Raw genomic sequence first — 12,526 nt, 5'->3', positions numbered from 1 at the left:
CCGTTTTTCACTTAAAAAGTGACCACGACCCAAAATAGAATGAAACCCGAAATAACCTGATCCGAAGTGAACCGAAAATAATAAGAAAATATCTTTCACAAACATTAATTTATGTATTCGTTTATTTGCCAGAAAAGAAAGCCGACCTTACTCGAACTGACCCGATCTGCACGAAGCCGACATGACTGGAATTGACCTGATGTTGAGCCGACTCATCAAACTCGCATCCGATCTGGTCCAAACACAAAATTGATCCGAATATGACTCGATCCGTATGATCTGTTTGTCAACTCTAGCGCTAAATAAGCGTAGGTTAGTGCATGGAGGAAAAATACATTAGAGAATCATTGCATATATAAGAGTTTTGAGAGCTACAACAAAAATAGCAAATAATGTTGGAGTTAGAACTGACGTGTTGTGTAAAGCTAGTGGCATACCTTGGATTTTTTTTTTATCTAGAACAAAATCAATGCATTAATTTTCTATTAAAATGTACATTTTAAATCATGCATAAATTCAAATAGTTATATATATAATATTAGTTGCATCCATCGATCTCATATTAGATGAGATAGGACATGCGACAGACATCATACAATATTTTGAACAAATAAATATGATATAGGATAGTGAGATATATTTATACAAATCATAAAGAGTAGGAGACCTCAACTTTTTAGTAGCGAAAATTTAAAACATGAATCAATATAATAGCGGGATCAGTTTCAAAATAAAAGTGTAATTAGCTAGTTTTGTGAGATGGAGCAAAAATAAAAGTGCAAATAATACTATAGGGAAAATAGAATATATAAGATCACAAAGCAAGTAAAGAAAAAGGGTATAGCAAAGAATTTTGAATATTTTTAGGTGGCAATGTTGAAGACTATACAAGAATATATTAGGTCATGTGAAATATTAATTATTAGCGAGATATAAATTAAGTTCTTAGATGTATAAATTATGAAAGAAACGAAAATAAAATTTGAGAAATTTCGATAAAGTACTCACCTTGGGATCAACGTTGTTCGTGATCCATGAGATCAACATAGCATTAACTGCCGTCCTATCCGTAGTCGTGTATGGTCGAACAACCTCGGTGATGGTACCGTCGAGAAATACAAATTTGTGGCGAGTTTTGAGTGCCATCTAGATGTCAGACGACTAACCATCGTAATTATCATGACGCAATCGAGTCGGGATAATAAGATCCCCTCCCTGGTCACCAGTGTCGAGGTAAAACGAGGAGTTTATATTGATGGATGTAAAAGGTGGTGGTGGTGGAGGCGTGGGCTGGGTACCATCAACCACCACAGCAGCCGAGAGAGAGCGCAAATTAGATCCTACACCGAGGTGTATGATGAGCATCCTACACCTTGCCCATTTGGCTGGCTTTTGGCAGAATTTTTGAAAGTGGGTCAGCTCTTTCTCTCTCATCACTCACTCATTAACTCTCTTTATCTCTCATTTATTTGCTGAAATAATTTTTTTAATGTACAAATGCATATGTTTTGGTGTACAATAATATACGAGAGTATATTTGGGGATTTTCAGTGATCAAAGTAAGGACGATCAGTGTACATTGTGATTTATTGAATTTCGGTATGGGACTATAATTGTACATATTGAATTTCATTAGTGAACAAACATCAACACACCAGTGTACAAAGATTGCAAATTACTCACTTGACATGAACTTCAGGAATCTAGGATCTACTAATTGGAGAGAGAGAAAAGTAAAAATTAAAATAGGTTTTGATACCATGTAGAATTAAGGTAAAACCTTGAACTTATCATTAATATAATCACAATCACAATATCTATGATACAATAATTAGGAAACCTAACTAAGATACAACTCTATTTTTAGCCAACTTCCTAAAATATATTCTCTACAATAGCTTAAACTAGGAAAGAACAATAGTAGGCAAGAAATGATGGTTACCTCAGCTACTCTACAATCAAAATAAAATAGAAACAATAAAGCTAAAGGAAATTGACATAAAAGCCAAAGGTCCAAAACATCAAATATATGAAAAAGCAAAAGGCTGAAAACACAAGTTTTACCATAGTGTTGTATTCATTGTCTCTCTTTTTCTCTTTCCTTCTGTCTTTTTTTTCCATGTCTTTCAAAGACAATATCACTATACCAGGTAAACAAATTAAGAGAGGAGAATAGATGAAGTCGTGAAGCTATAGAATTTTCAATTCTACTTTCCAGAGTGTTAAATCATTAAAGGTTACATTGAAGAATAAGTTTGTTTCAATTTTAAGTAGCATTAATCAATTTAAGGAAATCTTTTATTAGTTTAAGGGTGACTTTAGTTCATTTTTAGGATAAATTTAATTAATTTTAGATTAATTTTTTATTAATGTAGTGTAACTTTGACCGATATAAGTGAAACTTCGATTAATTTTAAGGTGACTTTGATGGATATATATATATATAAAATGCGCAGCCCTACCTTGAGAAGGGCTGCGCTTTTAAAGGCGCAGCCCTTCACCTTTTTAGGGCTGCGCTTTTCCAAAAAAGCGCAGCCCTTCAAAAATAGGGATGCACTTTTATCAAAAGCGCAGCCCTTCTTGCGCAGCCCTTCTGTTTTTTTCCCCTAGTGACGAGATACATATGCACACTACGCATATACTACCGAATTCACTACCAACACAAGTAATAATGAGGACGAATTTGAATATTATCATGATCGAATCGTAGATATCAACCAGTACATGGCCAATAGCAAGGTTGTCAAAATCACGATTTGAATCGTAAAATCGTACGATTTTACGACTCAATTTTACCCAAAAGATTTAAATCGCACACAAAATCTTTTTTTAAAATAATCGCATATAGAATCGTTAAAATCGGTTAGAATTCGCTAAAATCGCGATTTAAAATCGGTTTTAACGATTCTCTTTTTAGCCTAATTCTTGTAGCTGGGGATTTAAACATTGGGCCAGGCCCATGTTCTCTCACCCTCATCAAACAATCACGTTGGCCTCTGCTCAGTAAAAACACCTAATTCCTCCCACTGAAACTAAACACGTTGCCAAGTGCCAATTCTCTCTCTCTCCTTCGGTTCTTCAGTTCTTATGTTCTTCGAATCTTCACTCTTCAGATTCAGCGTCCACTCCAGGTAATTATCTTCGATTTTTTGCTGCGTATTATCACTTTCTTTTGATCTCATCAATAGTTTTTTTTATATTTTTAATTGATAATTTAGTTTTCCATTTTTTTTCGGTAATTTTCGAATAATTTAGTACTGAATTAAGTCAATTAACTTCCTTCTATTGAATCATTTGTAGAAACATGTCAAGCTCTGCTTCAAGTTCTAGGAAAAAGAGAAAAAATGCTGCTGGTAATAGAACAGACCCTGGATGGGAGCACGGTACAGAGGCAGATGGTGATCCTACAAAGGTAAGATGCAAATATTGTGGTGTTGTGCGTGGTGGTGGTATTTTCAGACTCAAACATCATCTTGCTGGGACTCGTTTTAATGTGGAAGCTTGCTTGCAAGTTCCTGATGATGTTAAACATAAATTTTTGCAACTATTAGAGGCTAATGTGGAGAAGTCTAATAGAAAAAAAAAAAACAAACTTAATGACATTGGAGAGGAAGAAGAACATTTTCAGTTTCAAAGAGGAAGGGGTACTATGGATTCTTTTGTGTGTAGAAGTAAGGCAGGATTGCAAACAACACGAAATCAGAAATTTAAAAAGGAAGAAAGAGAGGAAGTTTGCCAACAAATTGCTCGTTTTTTTTTTATACAAGTGCTATTCCCTTTAATGTTGTCAATAATCCTGAATTTCCAACCATGATTGAAAAGATTGCTAAGTTTGGAGTTGGTATTAAACCTCCTAGTTATCATGAAATAAGGGTCACATTCCTAGATAAAGAAGTGACTAATGTCATGGTCATGCTTGATGAGTTCAAACAAGAATGGAAAAAAACTGGTTGTACTATTATGTCTGATGGTTGGAGTGATAGAAAAAGGCGTTCTATTTGTAATTTCTTAGTGATGAATAGCCCTAAGGGGACTGTCTTTCTGTCATCTATAGATACATCAGACATATCTAAGACAACAGACAAAGTCCTTGAGATGTTAGATGTTGTTGTAGAGCAAGTTGGTGAGGAGAATGTAGTTCAGGTTGTCACTGACAATGCTGCCAATTATAAGGCTGCTGGAGAGAAGTTAATGGAGAAAAGAACAAAGTTATACTGGACTCCATGTGCTGCCCATTGCATTGATCTAATGCTAGAGGATTTAGAGAAAAAGATTAAGGTTCACAATGTGACAATTGCAAAGGCTAGGAAAATAACAACATACATATTATATTCTAGGACTTTGTTGCTTACTTGGATGAGAGAAAGTACTAAGGGTAGAGAGCTAATTAGACCCGGTGTAACACGGTTTGCAACTTCTTACTTGACATTAAGGTGCTTAAATGAGCATAAAGGGTCATTATTAGCTCTTTTTGCATCTAATAAGTGGAAATCAAGCAAGTTTGCTTCAACTGTTGAAGGGAAAAAAAATCCAAAGAATTGTCTTGGATACTCGTGGATTTTGGCAAAGTGTTCTAACATGTTTAAAGGGAGCCTTGCCACTTGTGAAAGTTCTTCGCATGGTGGATTCCGATGAGAACCCTGAAATGGGATTCATATATGAAGCAATGGCACAAGCGAAAAATCAAATCAAAACAAATTTCAACAATGTTAAGAAAAAGTATGTTTTTTTTTAGCTTATTTGTGTATTCTTCCATGTAACTAGTTATTTACATTATTAAGCTTATTTGTGTTTTCTTCCATGTAGCAATAAACCTATTTTAGAGATTGTTGATGAGCGTTGGGTGGATCAATTACATAGACCTTTACATGCTGCTGTGTACTTTTTGAATCCACAATTTCAATATAGTGCTGATTTTCAAGTTAGTGCAGACATTAAAATCGGTTTGTATAATTGTTTACAAAGAATGGTCCCCATCCCGGTGAAAGAATGCTTATTGATCTACAAATGGATGCTTTTAAAAATGCCAAAGGACTCTTTGGGTTGCCTACTGCTGTGATGACCATGATAAAAAAAACTCCAGGTGCATTTTTTTCATTTTATTGTTAGTTTTTGTAATTTATAGTTATTTTCCAAGCATATTTATTTAATTATCTTTGTGTAGCCGATTGGTGGGATTCATATGGGGACGAATGTCCAGAGTTGAAAAGGTTTGCAATTAGGATCTTGAGCTTGACTTGCAGTTCTTCTGGTTGTGAGCGAAATTGGAGTGCCTTCGAGATGGTATATTAATGATCTATCCTATTTTATAGAACTTATGATTTTGGTTAAATTAAAAATTATGTAATGTTTGTTGATGTGATTTAGGTCCACACTAAGAAAAGAAATCGATTACATCAGAATAAGATGAATGATCTAGTGTTCGTGATGTACAATCTGAAATTAAAAAGGAGATATGACATACGAGCAAGCAAGTCCATAATGCAACAACCAATAGTTTTGGATGACTTGCCTTCAGATGATGAGTTGATAACTAAAATTGAAGAACCTGTTCTTCCAGCTACCAACACATGGTTAGGTGCTCTTGATAGAGCATCTAGGAGACTTGCAAGAGCTGTGCAAAATGGAGATGAAGGCATCAATACGGAGTTAAATGGATCTCAAAGTATGCTTTGTTCTCTAACTTTCTTCCCCTTTATTAAATCACATTGCAAATCTAATCTTCTACTTCTCTTTTTTTTCCTCTATATGTAGATGAGAATGTTGAAGTTCAAATGCTAAGTGATGATGATGAAGTTGCACCAACATTTGATTCAAATGATATTGATTTGGATGATATTGATTATGGTGATGAAATGGGGGCAACTACCACGGGAACTACCAACGGGAGTGATGATGTTGACGATGGGAGCTTTGGATTTAATGATTGATGAATATTATTAATTTAAATTGAGTACTTTTTTTAAATTAAGGACAATTATTGTGTTTGTATTTTGTTCAACTTTAATTTTATTGTATGTTTGTATCTTGTTCAACTTTAATTTTATTGATGGTGTCCTTTTTCGTCTCATATTGATACCATTACGCATAAAATTGAATTTTTAGTGTTGTTCATTGGAAAAATAGGTAAACAGTTTACATATTTTATCATAGAATCTTATTCCCGCAAAATTCATAGAATCTTGCGATTTTACGATTCGATTTTACGATCCGATTCTGACAAGCCCTTCCGATTTAAAGTAGAATCGCGATTTTGACAACCTTAGCCAATAGAGATGCAATTGAAGATCAACATGTGCATCATTCCTTGAAACATGATTTGGTTGCCAATATATGGCAGAAATTTGGTGGCAATGCTAATTAAGAGCATTTTATGTATTTCTTTCTTAATTAAGTTTTATGTTTTTCGTTCTTAGTTAAGTTTTATGCACTTTCATTCTTAATTAAGTTTGTAATTGTCACACCAATGTAGCATTTTATGTATTTCGTTCTTAAAATTATATTTAAAATGCTAATTGTGTCTCATATCATTAAAAATGCTAACTAATTTCGTATTTAATTACTTAATGAAAACGCTAATTACATATGCTATGTATTAATAAAAGATAGATAACTTAATTATTAAAATGATAATTATAATTTTAATTTTATTTATTTAATTAATTAATAATAAAATATCAATTAGTAATTAATATTTCATATCATTAAAAAGTAAATAATAAAAATATTATATGATGGTAGTTGGGTGATGAGAGGGAAAAGTAGTTGGGTGGGGTCAAAAAGTACGAGAGAGAGGAAAAAGTAGTTGGGATGATTGAAAAATGGTTCATGGTTAAGGAGATGAGTGGGAAAAGATTGTGGGATGTAATTTTTAAGAGAGAGAAAGTTAGAAAGAGAGTGGGATGTAATTTTTAAGAGAGAGAAAGTTAGAAAGAGAGTGGGATGATCTTTTTTTTCAATCATGAATAATGGTAAGTTTAAGCCAAAGTTCTAAGATAATTGAAGGAATCATTTAAATTAGATTAAAAAAAATAGAAAAGGAAAGAAAATAGAAGTTGAAAGTTGAAACTAGAGTAGAGTCAAGAGTCAAGACTCAAGAGTGTATTGAAAACAAAAAGAAAAGTGATAAAGCCAATTGATCAGGACCAATCGTACTATATTCAATAACACCACCTACCAATCTACCATTAGGCATTTAAGGCCCCATCAACTCTCCATACATGAATAACTACCGTACACCGTACGGAATGCACTTTACTGCATTTTTTAAAAGCTTGAGCATGTTATTTTTTGATAAACAAAATTAGGGGTTGTGATAGCGGGTATCTGTTACAGTAGTGGTTAGTAGTCGCCTACTCGACTCCAATCTTCCTCCGATTCGAAGTTGAACTTTCTAAACGAGTTCGGATTTAGATAAATTTTCCGATGGGGTCGACTTAGATTTTTTCCTTCAAATCGAAGCGTACTATGGTCGGATTCAGACTAGATTGTCATCCCTAGTATCCATTCCTATAATTTCAAAATCTTGCATTTTCCATCTCCGTATCCGAATCTAAACCCGTATTCGTTTGGTGAAACTTAGATCAAAGGGATAAGATTTAACTATATCTTCAGGTGCTCTGATAATAGGCAACTTCTTTTTTTAAAATAGGTGATAATGAGTATTTGAGTCTCTTTTTCTCTACAACCACTCAATGAAAAGTTAATTTTTACTAACAATAGGTTTTGGCTAACAAAAATGGTAATTCCATTTAGCAAAAAGTTTCAATTTAATTATACAGAACAGTTGAGCAAAATTCTCATCTTTACTTATAATAAAAAAATTAGCCCTTGAGCTCTTTATGTTTTGCCTAAGCTATGACATCGAGACTTATATCTAAGATATGCTTCCTTTTCTAAGGTTTTTGTGAAGCTATCCCCTCTCCTCATAGTCATAGGTCATAGTGTCTCGGTGTCTCCTCATAGAGTCACAGGTCATAGTGTAAAAGAAGATTTAAGGTAAAAGAATAGCTATACTACTAGCAATACTTTGACAAACTCTTTTAAGATGAATAGTATCCACCGGATCAGTTTTTTGTCTTATTTAGGGATTTCTCCACTAGAATTATACATTGTTTTGTTAATATACAACACCATAAGTTTGTATCAAGTTAAGGTTACTTTAACAGGACAATTTTACTCATAAATTGATAATTTATCTACTTTCCAACACTTAGACTTCTCCAAGATTCAAATATTAGATTTCCTTATGATAGAAAAACCCTCGAGGTTGCCTTTGTGTTTTACGTAATTTTAGTGGGACCATTGTGCCCTTACGTAGTGTTGACATCGATGCTTATTGTCCCAAATATGTTTCAGTCTAATATTATTTTTCTGTAAAACTAGCTCCTCTACTAATAAAGTCATAGTACATCTGCAAATAGTTGTTCCACTTTTTTTTAAGATTACTTTGACCAAACGGACTCAAAAATTGATATTTCCTCTATCTTCCAACACTTTGTCTTCTCCACTATTCATACATTAAAAATCCTTTAAGGCCTTTGTGTTTTGCATAATTTTAGTGGCAATTTCATTTGGGTCATTAAGCTTTAATTTGGCACTGAGACTTGTATTTATTTTTTTAGAGGAATGAACAGAGGAAAAATAAACATATACTACTATTAGAAAGCAACGTTCCTCTAATGCATTTATCTTCCATGCCCTCACCTGTGCTTACTTAGTTCCATGTCTCTTTTTCTTTTCTTTTGTTTTACAGTTAACACGAAGTATTTTCCATGAGCTTGAACCATTGCAATCACTTTATTGACATGGACATTTGGATCTTTACTTTATAGTGCTTCTTATTCCCTTATCACCAATACGAAGTAAATTCTATTATATAAGTGAAGGGGGAAGAAGATTGCATCCCCTACAAAAGTTCTGATTTAACCTTAATAAATTTAAATGGTCATATATATAAAATAATTTTTTCTTCTTCCTACTTGTCATATATATTGAATGAACAAGTTACCAATAGAATTGAATTTGAAATAATTTGCACTAAATATTAAATTAAGGATAATGATTTCCTCTTCTTACATATGTGTGAAAAACTCTGATAAAATTAGATTGACAATAAAACTTGATTGACACAATTAGAAGAAAAAATAAAAACTTGAACTTCATATTAATAATTATATTGATAATATTTCAAAACCTAATTGTTGTTTATTATTCGGTAATCTCTATTATATAAATCAAACTCTTTCACTTTACTAATATTCAATAATTGAATCTCATACACAAATTTTTTCCACTTTATTTGATCTCAAACTTTATTCTCCTTTATATTTCCTTCTCTCAATATTATAATTGAATATTGATGAAAAATAACTAAAAAAATCAATGAAATATTGATTTAAGAATATTTTTTTTAAAAATAATTATAAATGTATGTTCGAATAAAAAAAAATGTAAGACTGATGAATAACTAATTGAGAAAAAAAACGTTAATATGACTTGCACGCATAGCATGCAAAAAATTCTAATATTAATCTAAAGGAATAGTTGCAACGATTGAAAATGTGGTTCTAGTTCGATATTAGTTCCACTTTTTTATACTCTTAACATATTTTTATCCTCAAGACCTTTTGATCAACATAAAGAAGAAAGTTGATCGTTGATCACACACAAAAAAGTTAACAATCATAGATAGAATTGGACCATTAATTCGGTGAATTGCTTCATATTGCCACCATTCACCACACAATTTTATTGCTTACTTGAACACCATTTAACAAAGTTCAAGGTTTACTATTATTATCTAATCTCCAATTCTCTACGACTGGGGACTTGGAAAACCAAAAGGGAAGACATGGAGACTTGGAATATGAGAAAAGGAGATATGCAGACTTGGAAAATCAAAACTAGAGATATGTAGACTTGGAAAACCAAAAACAAGAAGCCGATTAATTTGATCGTGACTTCATGTCCAGAGTCAAAACTAAACTAGTATATCGATTCAATTTTTAGGACCCTGGTTATCTCACTTCGAGCCTATCCTCCTGGCTGGGGTTATATTATTTTGATAGGAAGACAACGTCTACATAACTACATTACTCGCCTTGCTATTGATTTCTTCTTATACAAAGAAAAGAAAACTAGAGATAATGTCTACAACTCTACATTATCCCTTCTCTTTCAATTGATTTCCACAATTGATTTCCCTACAAAATTTGGCCATTTGTTTTACTGATCTTGTACACTTAATAACACTTCCATTCGGAACAATTAAGCAGATATCTAATAAACATGGATATGGATACATCTACCCATTGGATATACTTGAGTATTATTGTGTTTATAAATATCTAATAAATAGCCACCTAGCACATCGTTTTTCTATGTTAGCTGTGGAAAAACAAAATTTATCACATCTACACTAACATCATTAACTTTTTTACTCGACATATTAGAAAAAATAGTCCAGTATCTACTGTTTTTTTTTTTTTGTCAAAGTTATATAAATTAAAAATAGGGATATTCCATTTGGTACCATTGAATTTTTGGCTTTTCCATTTGGTACCACTGTTATTTTAAACTTCCACATGATACCACTCTAATTTAATATTAATCTTTATCATACCATTTTTTTAAGTAAATTGTTAGTTAATGGTTGAATAAGAATACGATTTTGTTTGAGTTTGCATGTTTCTATTTGCAGTTGCAAAAATTTAATAAATTAAGATTTTAGGGTGTCGTTTTAACCCTTAAAGCTCTATTTTTCAGTCAAAATTTTCATAAAAATGATCATAATATTCTATGTCTTTTTATTGTCAAATATGACCTCAACTTTGACCTCAACGACTAAAACAATTACTAAAACCTTAACGCAAATTAAAACATGTAAATCGAAGTAAAACTCTAGCCTATTCTAACTTAAATTAACACTTTACTTAGTTGAATGCTACAATAGAGAATAAATTCAAATTATAGTGGTACCATGTAGAATATCTGAAAAATAGTGGTACCAAATGGAAAAGCCAAAAGTACAATGGTACCAACGAGCCTTTTATTTTAAAATTAATAAATACATAAAATATACTTCTAAGAAAATACTTATTATTATCTTATGATCCACTTGCCGGCCAATTTTTTATAAGTACATTTATGTTGTGTTAATAGATATTTGATCAGAGAGAAAAATGACAAGTAATATTCTATAGATGCTTTTTAGAAGCAATAGTATTCCTTAATCACTCAAATTTTTGTTTTGCCAAATAGCCAAATTAGCAAAGGAAATCTTCATTGTTCTCAACTTCTTTTTTTATTTCTGACTAAAAAAGTTCATTCTTTAATTGTGGTTTAATTATGAAAGAAGGGTACGTTAAAACCACAACATTAAGCAATACTGAAAATTTTGCGTCTCTTTGTGAAGCATAAGCTTTGGTTTCTAATATCTCAAATTCCTTAAGCAAAAGTGACAAATAATTATGCTCAAAATATGTGCTATATTGTTCTCCATGTCAAAATATCAAATTTTTATCATTTTTTATTATAATGAATTCGGAATATTAATAATAAATATTATACATTGGCAATCTTTCCCAAAGCAGCGTCTCATATATGAAACAGAGCCACGAATCATCATATGATCCTAAAATTATAATATTTATGTAAGTATTAAGTGGGACTAAATTTTCTTTTTCTTTGTTCCCAAAATAAAATGCAAGTATCACGAAATATTTTGTTTAATAGCCATCAGAACTTAAGACTATCGTTATTCAACAAAGTTCAAAGTTTACCATTATTATCTAATCTCTAATTCTCTACGACTCCATGTCTCTTTCCGTAGATTTTACCAAAACGGGAAAGCATGGGGACTTGGAAAACAAAAAGGGAAGACATCGTGACTTGGAAAATAAAGAAGGCATGAAGACTTGGAAAATAATAAAAAAGAGGGGATGAAGACTTGGAAAACCAGAGTGAATTGGAATGAAGTTCACATGGAGATGAATTGTCCCATTCATCGTGTCTGGTGATGAGTCCTTTTCTTGCCAAATTAAATTGTCTGCCACTTCGTTCGATTCTCGTTCTTTATGAATGACTTTGATCCCATGATTTGCACTCATTGCCACAAGTCTACCGTCCTGCTTTGGAATCCATCTATCTTTCATTGTTATTTTGCATGGATTTGGCCATGTGGGGGTTAAGGAATAATCAAATCACATGTATTTCCTTTGATGTTACTTTTCATGTTCTTTCACAAAAGGAAATTCATAAGGCCTCTTGTTATTTCAAACTCCAAGGTGAAATAATTGTTGTTATTGAGCAAAGGGGTGATTACTTGATTCGTTGATGTTACTTTCATGTTCTTCCACAAAAGGAAATTGGAAAAGATTTTATCTGCCCAGTGGGTCAACAACCCACTATTAATAGAAATAAATGGGATCCAACTCATCAGTTTTAATAGTTTTTTAATGCTATATTTCTAGTGGGTTAACTATCCACCGGGTAGATGTAGCATTGCCCAAGGAAATTCATAAGG

The 12,526-nt window shown here is 32.3% G+C and overlaps 1 pseudogene; it reads left to right on the top strand.

The window, feature by feature from the left end:
* Positions 1–3,009: 3,009 nt before the first annotated feature.
* On the top strand, positions 3,010–5,930 carry LOC104887377 (uncharacterized; annotated as a pseudogene).
* Positions 5,931–12,526: the final 6,596 nt, after the last annotated feature.

The sequence above is a fragment of the Beta vulgaris genome, chromosome 2 (genome assembly GCF_026745355.1).
Source record: "Beta vulgaris subsp. vulgaris cultivar EL10 chromosome 2, EL10.2, whole genome shotgun sequence".
Lineage (NCBI taxonomy): Eukaryota > Viridiplantae > Streptophyta > Magnoliopsida > Caryophyllales > Amaranthaceae > Beta > Beta vulgaris.
This window is presented reverse-complemented; position numbering and strand designations above follow the sequence as displayed.